Raw genomic sequence first — 11,765 nt, forward strand, 5'->3', positions numbered from 1 at the left:
GATGGCTACGTCCACCCCAGACCTCTCAGACGACGACGACAGGGACTTCTCCTTCCACGACGACAGAAGCGCTTCTCGACCTCCAAGGCCACGATGACGACGACGACAGGAGCGCTCGCTGTGTGGCTCCGATTCACTCACTCCTTTTTATGCGCTCCCCCTCCCCCTTCCCGGCGCGCGGGGAAAATCCCGGGGCAGGAGTTGATCAACCGTCAACAATTTTTTTTGTTTGGTTGACGTTTAGATGGAATTCATGTTGTACTTGCGCAAGCTCTCGTCATCCTGGTCCAACTCCTGGAGCTCCTGAATGGACAACTGTGCTGGACGCTTGTGCAGGGCTGGATTTATACATGTGGTGCCCCTGGGAAACCTTCAGTAGTGGAGGCCCACCCTACCTTTGAATACTAAAAAGGTGACAAGACAAATTTACAGTCATCCATAAACTATATTTTTCAAGAACAAAGAATCTGAATAAAAATGTTCATCTATAAATATCATGATCAATCTCCATACATGTATGAATCAAGTTCAAGTATAAAGAATCTGAATAAGCCAGCACATGATCAATGTATAAGATTGTAAGAATCTGCGAAGTTCCTATGTTTCAAGCAGAAAGAATTTGAATAAGCACACAAGCAAATCTTTAAACATCATGATCACACTATAAGAATCTACGAAGTTGGAAGTTCCCATATTTCAACTATAAAGAATCTGAATAGTGTTGTGAATAAGCAAGCAGGTCAATCATGATCAATCATAGAATCTACAATCTCGTACAGTACCTAATACCTATTTTCACAGACCACTGATGAGACCACCAGGCACTTTACGAGACTTGACCCTTGCAAAGTCTTGGATCAATTTGTCGAAGTCAATCTCTCTGAGAATATCACATTCGATGCTCATCAAGGCCAGGTGACTGAGCCTATCATGACACATTACAGTACGAAGTCTGTTCTTCCTCTTCTTCCTCTTCTTTTGGCTGCTCCAGCTTGGGGTCGCCACAGCGGATCATCCGTCTCCATTTCGCTCTGTCCTCCGCATCTTCCGTTATCACTCCAACCACCCGCATGTCCGCCCTCACCACATCCATAAACCTCCTCTTTGGACTTCCTCTTCTCCTTTTACCTGGCGGCTCCATCCTCAGCATCCTTCTCCTGATACACCCCGCTTCCCTTCACCCAGTGATGAAGCCACGATCTCCTTCCGATATTGATCGTTCCACTGGTAGTACTCAATGACAGTTTCAACACGTTCACCTATTCACCTAACGAGAGATTGTAAGCCATCATGATTCCCACACACAAAGGCGTTATGCCTTTGATCTTACGCGTGTCTGGACGAGTGAGTGGCAAGTCATGACCACCAGCACTCACTCCATTTGGTTTCTCAAACGGAAGACATAAAGCCGCACAAGCATCGCGCTGACACTCTGCATCGAATGAGTGGAATCGAAATGGCCAAACTCTCTTCTCCTCAGGCTCAGTGTTTCCTTGTGGCTCCTCATCCCGCAAAGTAGATTTACCTTTGTCAGTTGCAGTCTTCGTGGAGTTCGAAGTGTTTCACTCTGAAACACAGGCATGAAGCTTCATCTTGGCTCGAACCCCTCACAGGTTCCTCGCACATCGACCTCCTTGTCCACCCTTAATGCACGTACAGTTTTACGCCTCAGCTCCCTGAACAGCTCAGCTATTCAGCCTGGCCTTGCAACTCTGATCAATGGTATCCAGTGTCCCATGAGAGGCAAATTTCTTCTTCACCCTTCGGTGAGTTCCAAGACATCTCCCGGCAACATCAAGGACTGTGGTCTTGAAGGCACTCTGCCACTCTTCAGGATCCCCCAAAGCACCCAGATTCCCCAATCCCCACTCAGCATGTTCGCAAATTCTTCAGCCACCCTGTCATCCTTGAGCTTGCCAACATTCTGCCGAGGCTGGTATGGTACCATTCTCCTGGATTTAAGCTGCAACTTCAGAGCTGCGACAACAAGCCTGTGGTCCACATTAAGGAACTGAGCACTCTGGTCGACCATGCAGTTCTGGATCATCCTCCAGTGACCATCAACAAGCACACGGTCAATCTCCTTTGCCACATCACCAGTGTTGCAATACCAAGACAAGCGATGAAACCATGAACCAGCCACCATGAACCAAACAATAACGCCTTGACGATGTGTACGTGCATCGCACACAGTGTACATGATGATCTCGTGATGCTCACCTGTATGTGACAAAAAGCAAAAACTTAATGATCATGCCACTAAATGATTATGGTTGTGGAGTTGAGAAACTATAAATGTAGATATATATGAACAGAGCAAGGTACGTACCATCATCGCCGTGCCTCCTCGACAAGGACGACAGCATGTTGTTGGCCAAGGGTGGTGTATATGTCAGACATTGGAGCGTTGCATTCAAAAAGCAAGGGTTGCCACCTTTCTTGAGACCCTCACCAATGCCTCCAATTCTTTGCCACTCCAAGGACAGCTCAACTGGTGGGTGAAGGTCCAGGGTAGGAACATGTTTCCAATTCGAATCGTCATCTGCAGGAAACAAAACTGTCAAATATGGTGTCATATATATTTGGCATCAACATCATGACATCACGATATGAGCTCAACAATACACCGGTGTAGATCCAGAAGGTCAAAAGGAAAACAGCAATTTCCCTTCATTTGGAGCATCTTCCAATCATTTCTCATGATGCACTTCACAGCAACATTAAAATCAAGGATGAAGTACTTGTCCTTCCTGGAAATGACTCGGACCGGTCCCTGGTAAGGAGGTTGCTCTGACAGTGTCGTCACGTACAAAACATGGGTACGAGATGAGAGATCTTTGGGTAGATGCGTGGAACTCTGCTGAGCTCTGGAAGGGATGTAATGCAGCTCATTTATTGTCCTTCGCAGAGAGTTGGTGTATTTTCGTATGATGTAACATCATTTTCACTGTCAATTAACATTCCCACAGGAAGTTTTATTCCTGATTCCCTGAACACTTCAAGTCATAAAAATCCATCCAATCAAAACTCAAATTTTGAAATGATAGATCAACGTGTGATGTCCACTCAGAATTGGCCAGACTTGCAGAAGTGTATCTTTGCATCGGAATGCCCAATGTTCTGATCTTGTATAAACGCAAGAGCAGAGACAATCTGATACATGATCGGCCAAGAGAATTGTTCAGAAAGCGCTTCATTTTGAGAGAGGAAATCAGTGTTTCTCCTTCAACGTCCTCCATTGTTTTGGCTGTCCAAGTCATTCCATACTTGGAAATGGAACATTTGCACATCATTTGGATGAGAAGCCTTGAGCAACAATATTCTTTCATTTGAGAGCATGTCTCAATCATTCCTCATCACGCACTTCACAGCAACATTTACAATGCAATGATGTGTTGCAGATGAAGTGCACCATGGGGGTCAACTGGACAGGCTCACGACGGAGGCCCCAGTGGCCTCCATCCCGTGCGGATGAGGAGTCTGACCGGGATTAAGCATTTCGCATCGTTGGTATGAGCCTGCCCCAATCTCAAACGATCTCTCCAAGTCAGCAGGTTCAACTTTGATATCTCTAAACGAAATGAAGTTTCCATGATGAAGTCCACGAAGATGCAATACACACTCTGGGAGCTTGACTCTCTTTGCTGGCACAGAAGTGTCAACAGACTTCTTTTGCTGACTCATGATTTCTGACGGTTTTCTGTCGCCAATAACCTGAAAGCAAAATGACATTGATTAGTTGTCACAAAGCAAAGTGCGTTTCATCTAAATTTAATGAGATATCTAAGAATCGAATGGCTGAGATGGGATAAGCTGGTTTCCACCAGCAAGAACATACAACATGCTTGGGAATACATGGAGCGTTCAATGTAGGCATGGGCCTGGCCGTGAATGAACTACGAAAGGCCAAAGTTGGACATGACAGCAGAGCGTCAACACCAGACGTGTAATAATTGCATCAGTTTCATAACAAGAGATCCAAGATGGACGATTAAAATTTAAATTCAGAGAGCAACCAATTCTCAAAATGTCAGAAAAATATCAAATGAAGTATTCTAAAATTCTCGTATATGAAACCTACAACTCTTGTACAAATATATTATACAGTTTGGTGAATAAAATGCTTCCAATAAACCTAGAAAATACACTTACTTTACGGAGAGCTGTGACCCAAGCACCTTCGACCGGGCTCGCATTTTGGAAGGAACGAATCAATTTGTTTCACTTGATGTACATTTGAAAACATTTAAAATATTGCAAAAACAACAGCATGACAATATTATGCAGAAACAAAGCTGCACCCACATCCCACACAATGTTTGTTGATCACTGTTGGGAGAATGAATCACCAAATCAATCATCATCAAACACAAGTGTGCGAGGCACTGATATATTTATTTCCTTCGTACAGATGCCTATATTGTGCATAATTGTTCATTTTTTTAAGAAAATGCGTGATAATGTCGTTAATAAATTGTTCAATCCGAGAAATGATGCTCCGAAACGTTTTATCGTGTGAAAACTGCATTGAAAAGTGGGGTCACACACGTTTTTATGGTGTATATTTCAAAAGTTATGAATTTGTCACCGGTACGGAACTAAATCCAAGATCGCCGCCATAAAAACCCCATGGGACAATATTTCGAAATGGGAACATCCTAAATTTTGTTTCTGACACCTTTGTGCATTTAAAAAAATAGGTGGCATTAAATATTACAGGGCGTGCATGGGAAGGCCATCTGGCGACGAGATTAAACTGGAAGAGGATGTCCATCGACACAGTTGGGCACCAGATATGGATGGCCATTGGCTTACAAAGATCTCTGAAGGGTGAGTCACACTGTCATATCAATGACATTCTCACATCCACATACAATGACAGAAACCTCTCCAAATCCTGGTCTTTAACTGATATCCTTCTCCGACTGCATGATCATCATGTTTTGTGTAGATTCATTTTACCTTTTTGTCTCCGTGCATGACGTTCTTGCTGTGGATGTAACTGAACGCAGAATCCGCCTGGAAAGAAAGGACTGACTTAATGGGTGGTTACACAAATAGGAGTTTCCAAAAAATCTTATATATTTAAAATATCCTGTTTTTAAACCACACGATAAACATCACAAATAACGAATCCCATCAACATCGGCTCAGCTCACCTGACGAATAATGGGTCGCACCTGTTCCTCAGTCATGAGTGCACTTTGATTATTGAGATAATGAAGCAGATCACCTGTGCAGACAATCAAACAGATACCATGAATGACAAACCTTTCAGTGAAATATACACATTCGCCAACAATCATGTGTAGCACTCGTTATTTTGGAGGATCACCGATGAGAGAGAAGAGTTTGTTGAGTGAAAAAGAGGGAAGAGTGGTTTGGGGGAATGGGTTGGATGGTCACACTCTCCATGTTAAAATCGACAAAACAAAGACATGATTTATTTTTCAACATTGTAGCTTCTCAAAGGCCAAACAAGCTGTTACAAGTTACCACCACTTTCATGGCTCCTGATGTTTGTCTCCCTGGCTCCGTGATGAAGTAAAACACTTTCCTACAAATGGGGAACTTCATTATTTTCTTAATGTGTAAAATTATTACCCTCGTCAGTTCAAAAAAATCTTCTTCTCTGAAGTGGCTGAACAGATTGATGCAAAACTTAACACGAATTACCGTCTCTCCATGAGGAACAAAACGTTCACACACATGACAGCATCGGTCACATGGTTTGGCAGCGATATGGTATTTACCCTGAAACCTATAAAAAAAATCTTCTTCTCCAGAACAGCTGGACAAATCGAGGGGAAACTTCACACAAATGTTCCCCAAGCCATGTGTATACGAGTTTGTTAAGGAATAGATCAGTCACATGGTTTGGCAGCCATATTACATTCAAGGAAAATACTAAATAATGTTTCTCTGGAACCACTTTATCAATCAATGTGAAACTTCACATTTATGATCTGGTCGTGATAGAGAATAAGTCGTGATCTCTCCAAGAGAGCGACATGTCACGAAAAACCACAAACGCCAATTGCAACCCTTAACTCGGGCAGGATCCTCACGCCCAAAGTGGGTTTACCGTACCAGTGAATTAAACGTGGCAGATGGGGAATCGTGCCTGCAACAATGCGGCAGTTAATTTGGATGCGCGAACCAATGCTGCATGCTGCCTTACGTGAGCTACCATTACCATTGGGAACTCAGACCAATATTGCCTCCTGGGAATGCTATTCGGACCAACGCAATGCAGGATAAATCGGGACACATTCAACACTTCAATAATTTATTCCACAGCAAGCAAGGGAATGTAAAGAGCAGAAAATGATGGGAGGAGTGATTAAAGGAATGCAGAGGACAAATGCAAAGGAGAGCAAATGCTTGGGGGGGGGGATTGTTACCTCAGAAAATGGTGAGGGAAATCATACATGAAATTACACGAGGTTGAACACATATAAAACACATGAAAAGCACATAAAAACACACATATACATTTTCCCTTGCCCTAAACCGATCATACCCGACCCCGGAGTACTTATAAACAATCACTTAAGAGAGAACTACAACACTGGATCAAGGAGGAAGACACAAAGAGATTGGGTTGAGGGTGAAAGAGAATGCAGAGGTTGTTAAAAATTTTTTGAGGCACTTTGTCGAGCCGACACTCCCGCTGAAATCGTTCCTTTTGGACCTATATTGCCCAAACTCGCGCCTCGTGTCTACCCTTGCAACTGAGCCCCGTTAGTCTGCGGTCCCGAGTCGGAACCTGTCCGGCCAGCGTGATGTTCTGCGGCTTCAGGACAGCTCGTTCCATTTAAATATTGGCAGGCTTTGAGGTTTGGAAGGCAGCGCTGGAAAATACGGCACTGGAGCGATGTGAGTAAAATCAGGTGGAAATGAGGAAGACGTGAGATAGGAGAGAAAGTGGGGTGGGTGAGGTTTGAAAATCTGCTCTGGTGAAACAAAACGAAAAGTGGAAAATCTCTCTGGGAACAGGCTCTCAAAAATCTGATCTGTCTCAGGCGTTTGTCGAAGTGAGATATTTTGCCAACGATCAGGGTTTATACCCCGCGCCTACCCCTCAATGGCTGTTTTCCATTGGCCATGCAATGCTGCATTCATGTCTCACGAAGGGGAGGGTGCATGAAGGGGTCGAAACAATCTCTACCTGAACGACTTCTGTCTCTACTTACGCCGGGCATCGCCATTATTCTGCTACGTGTCAGCAAATGAGTGAACGGGTTTGTGAGCAGGTGAGCAATGAACGTGACTGGTGAGTAATGGAAGAGAATGGTATGAAATGGAAGAGACAGAAAGATTGAGATATAGAGGTGGAGAAGAAGAGGGAAAAGGAACAGATACTTCTGCTGCCTCTACACGTTCAACGCATCTTGATCACATTGATACGATTTAGCTGACTCGAAACAGAATAATAAATAAATAACTAATATCTATGTGTGTGTGCTTCCTTTCCCTCGAGGGGTGCACGAAGTCCAACCCCAGGCCACAACCGTCACACGACCCCCACCTCTCCAGTCATCCTCTTCTCAGGCTGCTCAAACCTCCTCCATTCCTCTTTTTCTCCCGCTCTTTCTTCCCCCTTCGTTCTCCTTCTCCACTCTCCTTCGTTCTCTCGCTCGATACGTTTTCTTTGTCTTCTCATTTGTCGTTTGGAGAAAATCATTGAGGGAGAAAGATGTCCATGTTGAACACTTGTGTTACGATGAAACTTTAAAATATGAATTACCTGATTGTTCTTTGATTTTGAAGAACCTCCTGAGGGAACCCACTGTCATGCCAGAGCTGCCCCAAATCCTTCAGCATACAAGTTCCCCCTGTGCCATCTGATAGCTGACATGGGGTGTCACTGTTGTTGCAGACTATATTGAGAGGATGCCCAGATCTTGAGTTGTTCTGTGGGTAGCTGACAACTTCCTCATATGTTGCATTTTTTTTCTCTTTGCCTTTTTTCTGATCCAAAAACAACGCCGAATCACCTCTGCTTGAGTTGTCAAATGATTGGGAGAAAAGTGATGAAGAGGATATCCCAGTAACCACAGCCTTCTTCTGTCTGACCTCAGTGTCCTACTTGGAGTGGTTGTAGTGGAACTGAGTGTGCTGACTGTGCTCTCACTGCTCCGGCCGAGCCCGTCTTTTCTTCTTCGTTTGGGAATCATAATAGCTGACGACCTCTTTCTTTGTTATCTATCTGCAAATGAAACAATTGTTTAAGAACATTACTGCGATCCATAATTACCTCGACATATCGTCATATATGAGCGACATAAATATACCTTACACAATTGAATAAAACTAAATTATTGTACATTTCAATGTACATTGTAAAATTGCAAAAGCATTTATGTGTAATATCAATTGTAACACAGAGTTTATAAACAAATTTTTGACAGGTATTCATGATATTTATTCACAAAAGTCACAGAAGACAGTTAGTTTTTGAAATAAGGACACAATAAGGCCGAAATACAATTTCAGAGGGAGGTCGTCTTTGTATTTTATTAAAAGCGAAGAATCAAATTCCACATCTATGGGAAATACTGAGTTCTGGATGGAAATTTTTTTCACAGAATGTCTTAAAATATCATTTCTCAAAAATTGGAACTGAGTGTCAAGGAAACAAATTTTTGACATATTGTTGGGACTGTCTATTGGTGCATGTTGTGCGTGATGTGCTCGGTGCATACCTACCTGTCTAAACGCACCGGACATACGTAGAGGCCGCGGCGTGTCTCCACCTTTTGTGGCCATGGTCGCACCGGCATATGTCGTGAGGGTCGTGGGCTTGTTCGCACCACTAGAACCGATCGGGGTCAACTGCACCTCGTTCCGTAGAGGACCAGCGGGCAAGAACAGGAACAGGATCAACAGAGCTCCACTCTTCCCCAGGATCACTCACCTGCACAGTCGGCTTCGCTATGTTGCTCCTGCAAACCGCGGTCAATGTGGGCCGAGGTGTGCAGCGAGTGACAGAGAAGAGGAGAGGATTCAGAAGGGGTGGACGTGTGCTGTCTCACAGACATGGGGTTGGGACACCCGTGCGGCAGCGAGCATCGCCGACATTAATGTTACGTCACACGGCATACAATGTAAACGGTGGTGTTAGCCATGGGCCACAGTTTGGAATTGCAAATAAGTCTTGGTATAAGCATGGCCACGTCGTTCGCGCACGGGGGATGGATGATGGATGAGGCACGGGGGATACACAAAAAAGGAGAACGTTTCATGAACTCACTGAAGAAGTTCTGTCAAAGTTTTGTAAAAGGATTATTTGGGGCTATTCTCAAATTTAACCCCATGAAGGCCGACACACAATGAGTGAGAGGCAAACCTACATGGCGGGGGCACTTACCCGAAGGGCGCAGATTTCAACACCTAATATTTTCAAGCTTACAAACCCCCCAACAGAAACAGCTTAACCACTGTTGGGAAAAAGGTTGACATGCCGGGACTCGAGCCTGTGAATGACTCATGAGTTACTCCAACCACAAACTGGTCGCCAGCGGTGTTCTATCAATCCATGATTTAGCATGATCCAAACCGCGCCGGAAACTAAATAAGATTGTCTTTAATTTCTTTCTCCCCCAGTCGATCTGACGAGGCCGAATGCGATTTGGAAAAATTCTGGTAAACAAACAGAAATGCAGCTCTGAGAAATAATTTTATGGAAATAAAATTCCATCAAAGAATGCACCTTCAGGATGTAAATACACAACAAGAGCAACACAACAATGTATAACCTGGTCGTGACCACGACAAGCTGTTCGCAACCATGCACACTGACACGGATGAAGAAGATTTCGGAAATGAGGATTGGGCGAGGGCAGGGTGAACAAGTGAGCAGGGCACTGTTGAGCAGGCAGGTTCGGAGCTGCAGGGCACGAACAAACCTGTGGGCCCATTGGGAATGAGCTCTCTCCCTGTGCGATCACAGACGTCATGAGCGATCTCCATCTTCCAAGCCAACAACCGCTCTTATCTTCAAGGGGGAGGGAGGTTTGGTTGTCGGGAGTGGTGTCCGGAACCTCCTCCTCGGCGTCAATCGGACGTCAACGAGACGACAACCAGCCATTCTGCACCCAGAGATGGATGTCTCCGTAACTCAGGGCATGCAATGTACCCCTGGGCCACTCATGGGGAAAGACTAAGTCTGCAATGTTACCAAAAAGTGTGTGCTCCCAAAAAGTGTGAATTTATGAATTACTTTACACAAACAAATCCAGTGCGAAGGTGTGCTTTCCAATAACTGATACCAAACAATCTGCTCCCCCACCCCCCACCCCCCAAACGTCATAAACATATCGCTGCATCCAAAAATCTGGAAATGTAAACTGCAATTCACATGAAGTAATAGTACATTCCTGTTGGTGGAGGGGAGTGGGGGTGAGGAGTGAATGTTATCTCACCTGGTTATCTCTTGTTATGTCGCCTTCGTTTTTCAGGAAATTCAGTCAACGAGGATTCATGAAATGATTTTCAAGACATGGATCATGCAACATGTACTCTGGCTTCATCAACAAAGGGTTGGGATCCTCAAGGTTGAACTCTTTTGCAGTCTTGTGGAGCTGTAAAGTGTGGAAGAGGTACAATTAAAATTATTCACTTTTAAGTTATTCTGCTTCATAATTATTTTAACGTCAGGACCACAATTCATCGAGGATCATTCAGGTCTTCAATCGGTTTCTTGTTTCCCCTGGTTCCTCTGGAGAAAGCAAATCCGGTGTGCCTCCTCTGGAAAAGGAAAATCCAGGTGTGCCTCCACTGGAGAAGTCAAATCCAGGTGTTCCTCCACTGGAGAAGTCAAATCCAGGTGTGCCTCCTCTGGAGAAGTCAAATCCAGGTGTGCCTCCTCTGGAGAAGTCAAATCCATGTGTGCCTTCTCCAGTGGGAACTCAGAAGCCTCAGAAGAAAACTCTTCCTGTTCGGCAAAGCTCTCATCTTCACTTGTCAGCTCAGGTGCGTGAAGTGAGGGCTCTCTCTCTCCTCCTCCAGACTCCGCCTCACTGAACCCTTCAATACAAAAGGCAACAATACACATTGGTTTCATCATAAAATGCTCTCACTGCAAAGTAAATTCCATTAACAAAAAATAATAAAAATAAAATAGCAAAATAAGAAACATGAAACATTGTTCACCAGTGTTTTATAATAACTTCATAAAATGTTTTGCAATGTCTTGTCGTACCTTCTCTTTGGAGAATGGAGCGCATTTTTCTTCAAAAATATTTCAACTTTCTCATATTCAGTGTTGTCATTTTATCGATTCCTCGAACTTCTTGTTATGCCTTGTGTGGTTTGTCAGACAGTTTTAACACTTTTTGTATTTTGTCAACGTCTCTGTCCCCGTCGTCCTCCTCCTCCATATCCACGTTTTCCTCCTTTTTATGGGTGTGTGACTGCTTCTTTCGAGTGCTCTCAATTTATCCTCCATCATGCTTCCGTGAACATCCTTCATCAATTTTAGATATTCCACATCTCCTTTCGAAGTAAGCAAAAAACATATAAAACGACAAATCAATTACAGAATTAAACACAACTGAAAAATATGAAAAACAAAAAACATAAACAACATGAAGAATAAATAAATAATCCAGATTTTCATTAAAATATCAACATCTTACTCTTATGTCATTTTCCTTCACAACGTGCTTCTCAATCCTTTTTAATTGCCCTTTACAGCTCGACACTGGGCAATTCACAGCAATGGCATATCTGGTAACAGAAAAAAACAAAAAATTTTTCAC

This window comes from Eptatretus burgeri, chromosome 25, assembly GCF_056783735.1.
Source record: "Eptatretus burgeri isolate ZD-2024b chromosome 25, Ebu_testis_v1, whole genome shotgun sequence".
NCBI classification, from domain to species: Eukaryota; Metazoa; Chordata; class Myxini; order Myxiniformes; family Myxinidae; genus Eptatretus; species Eptatretus burgeri.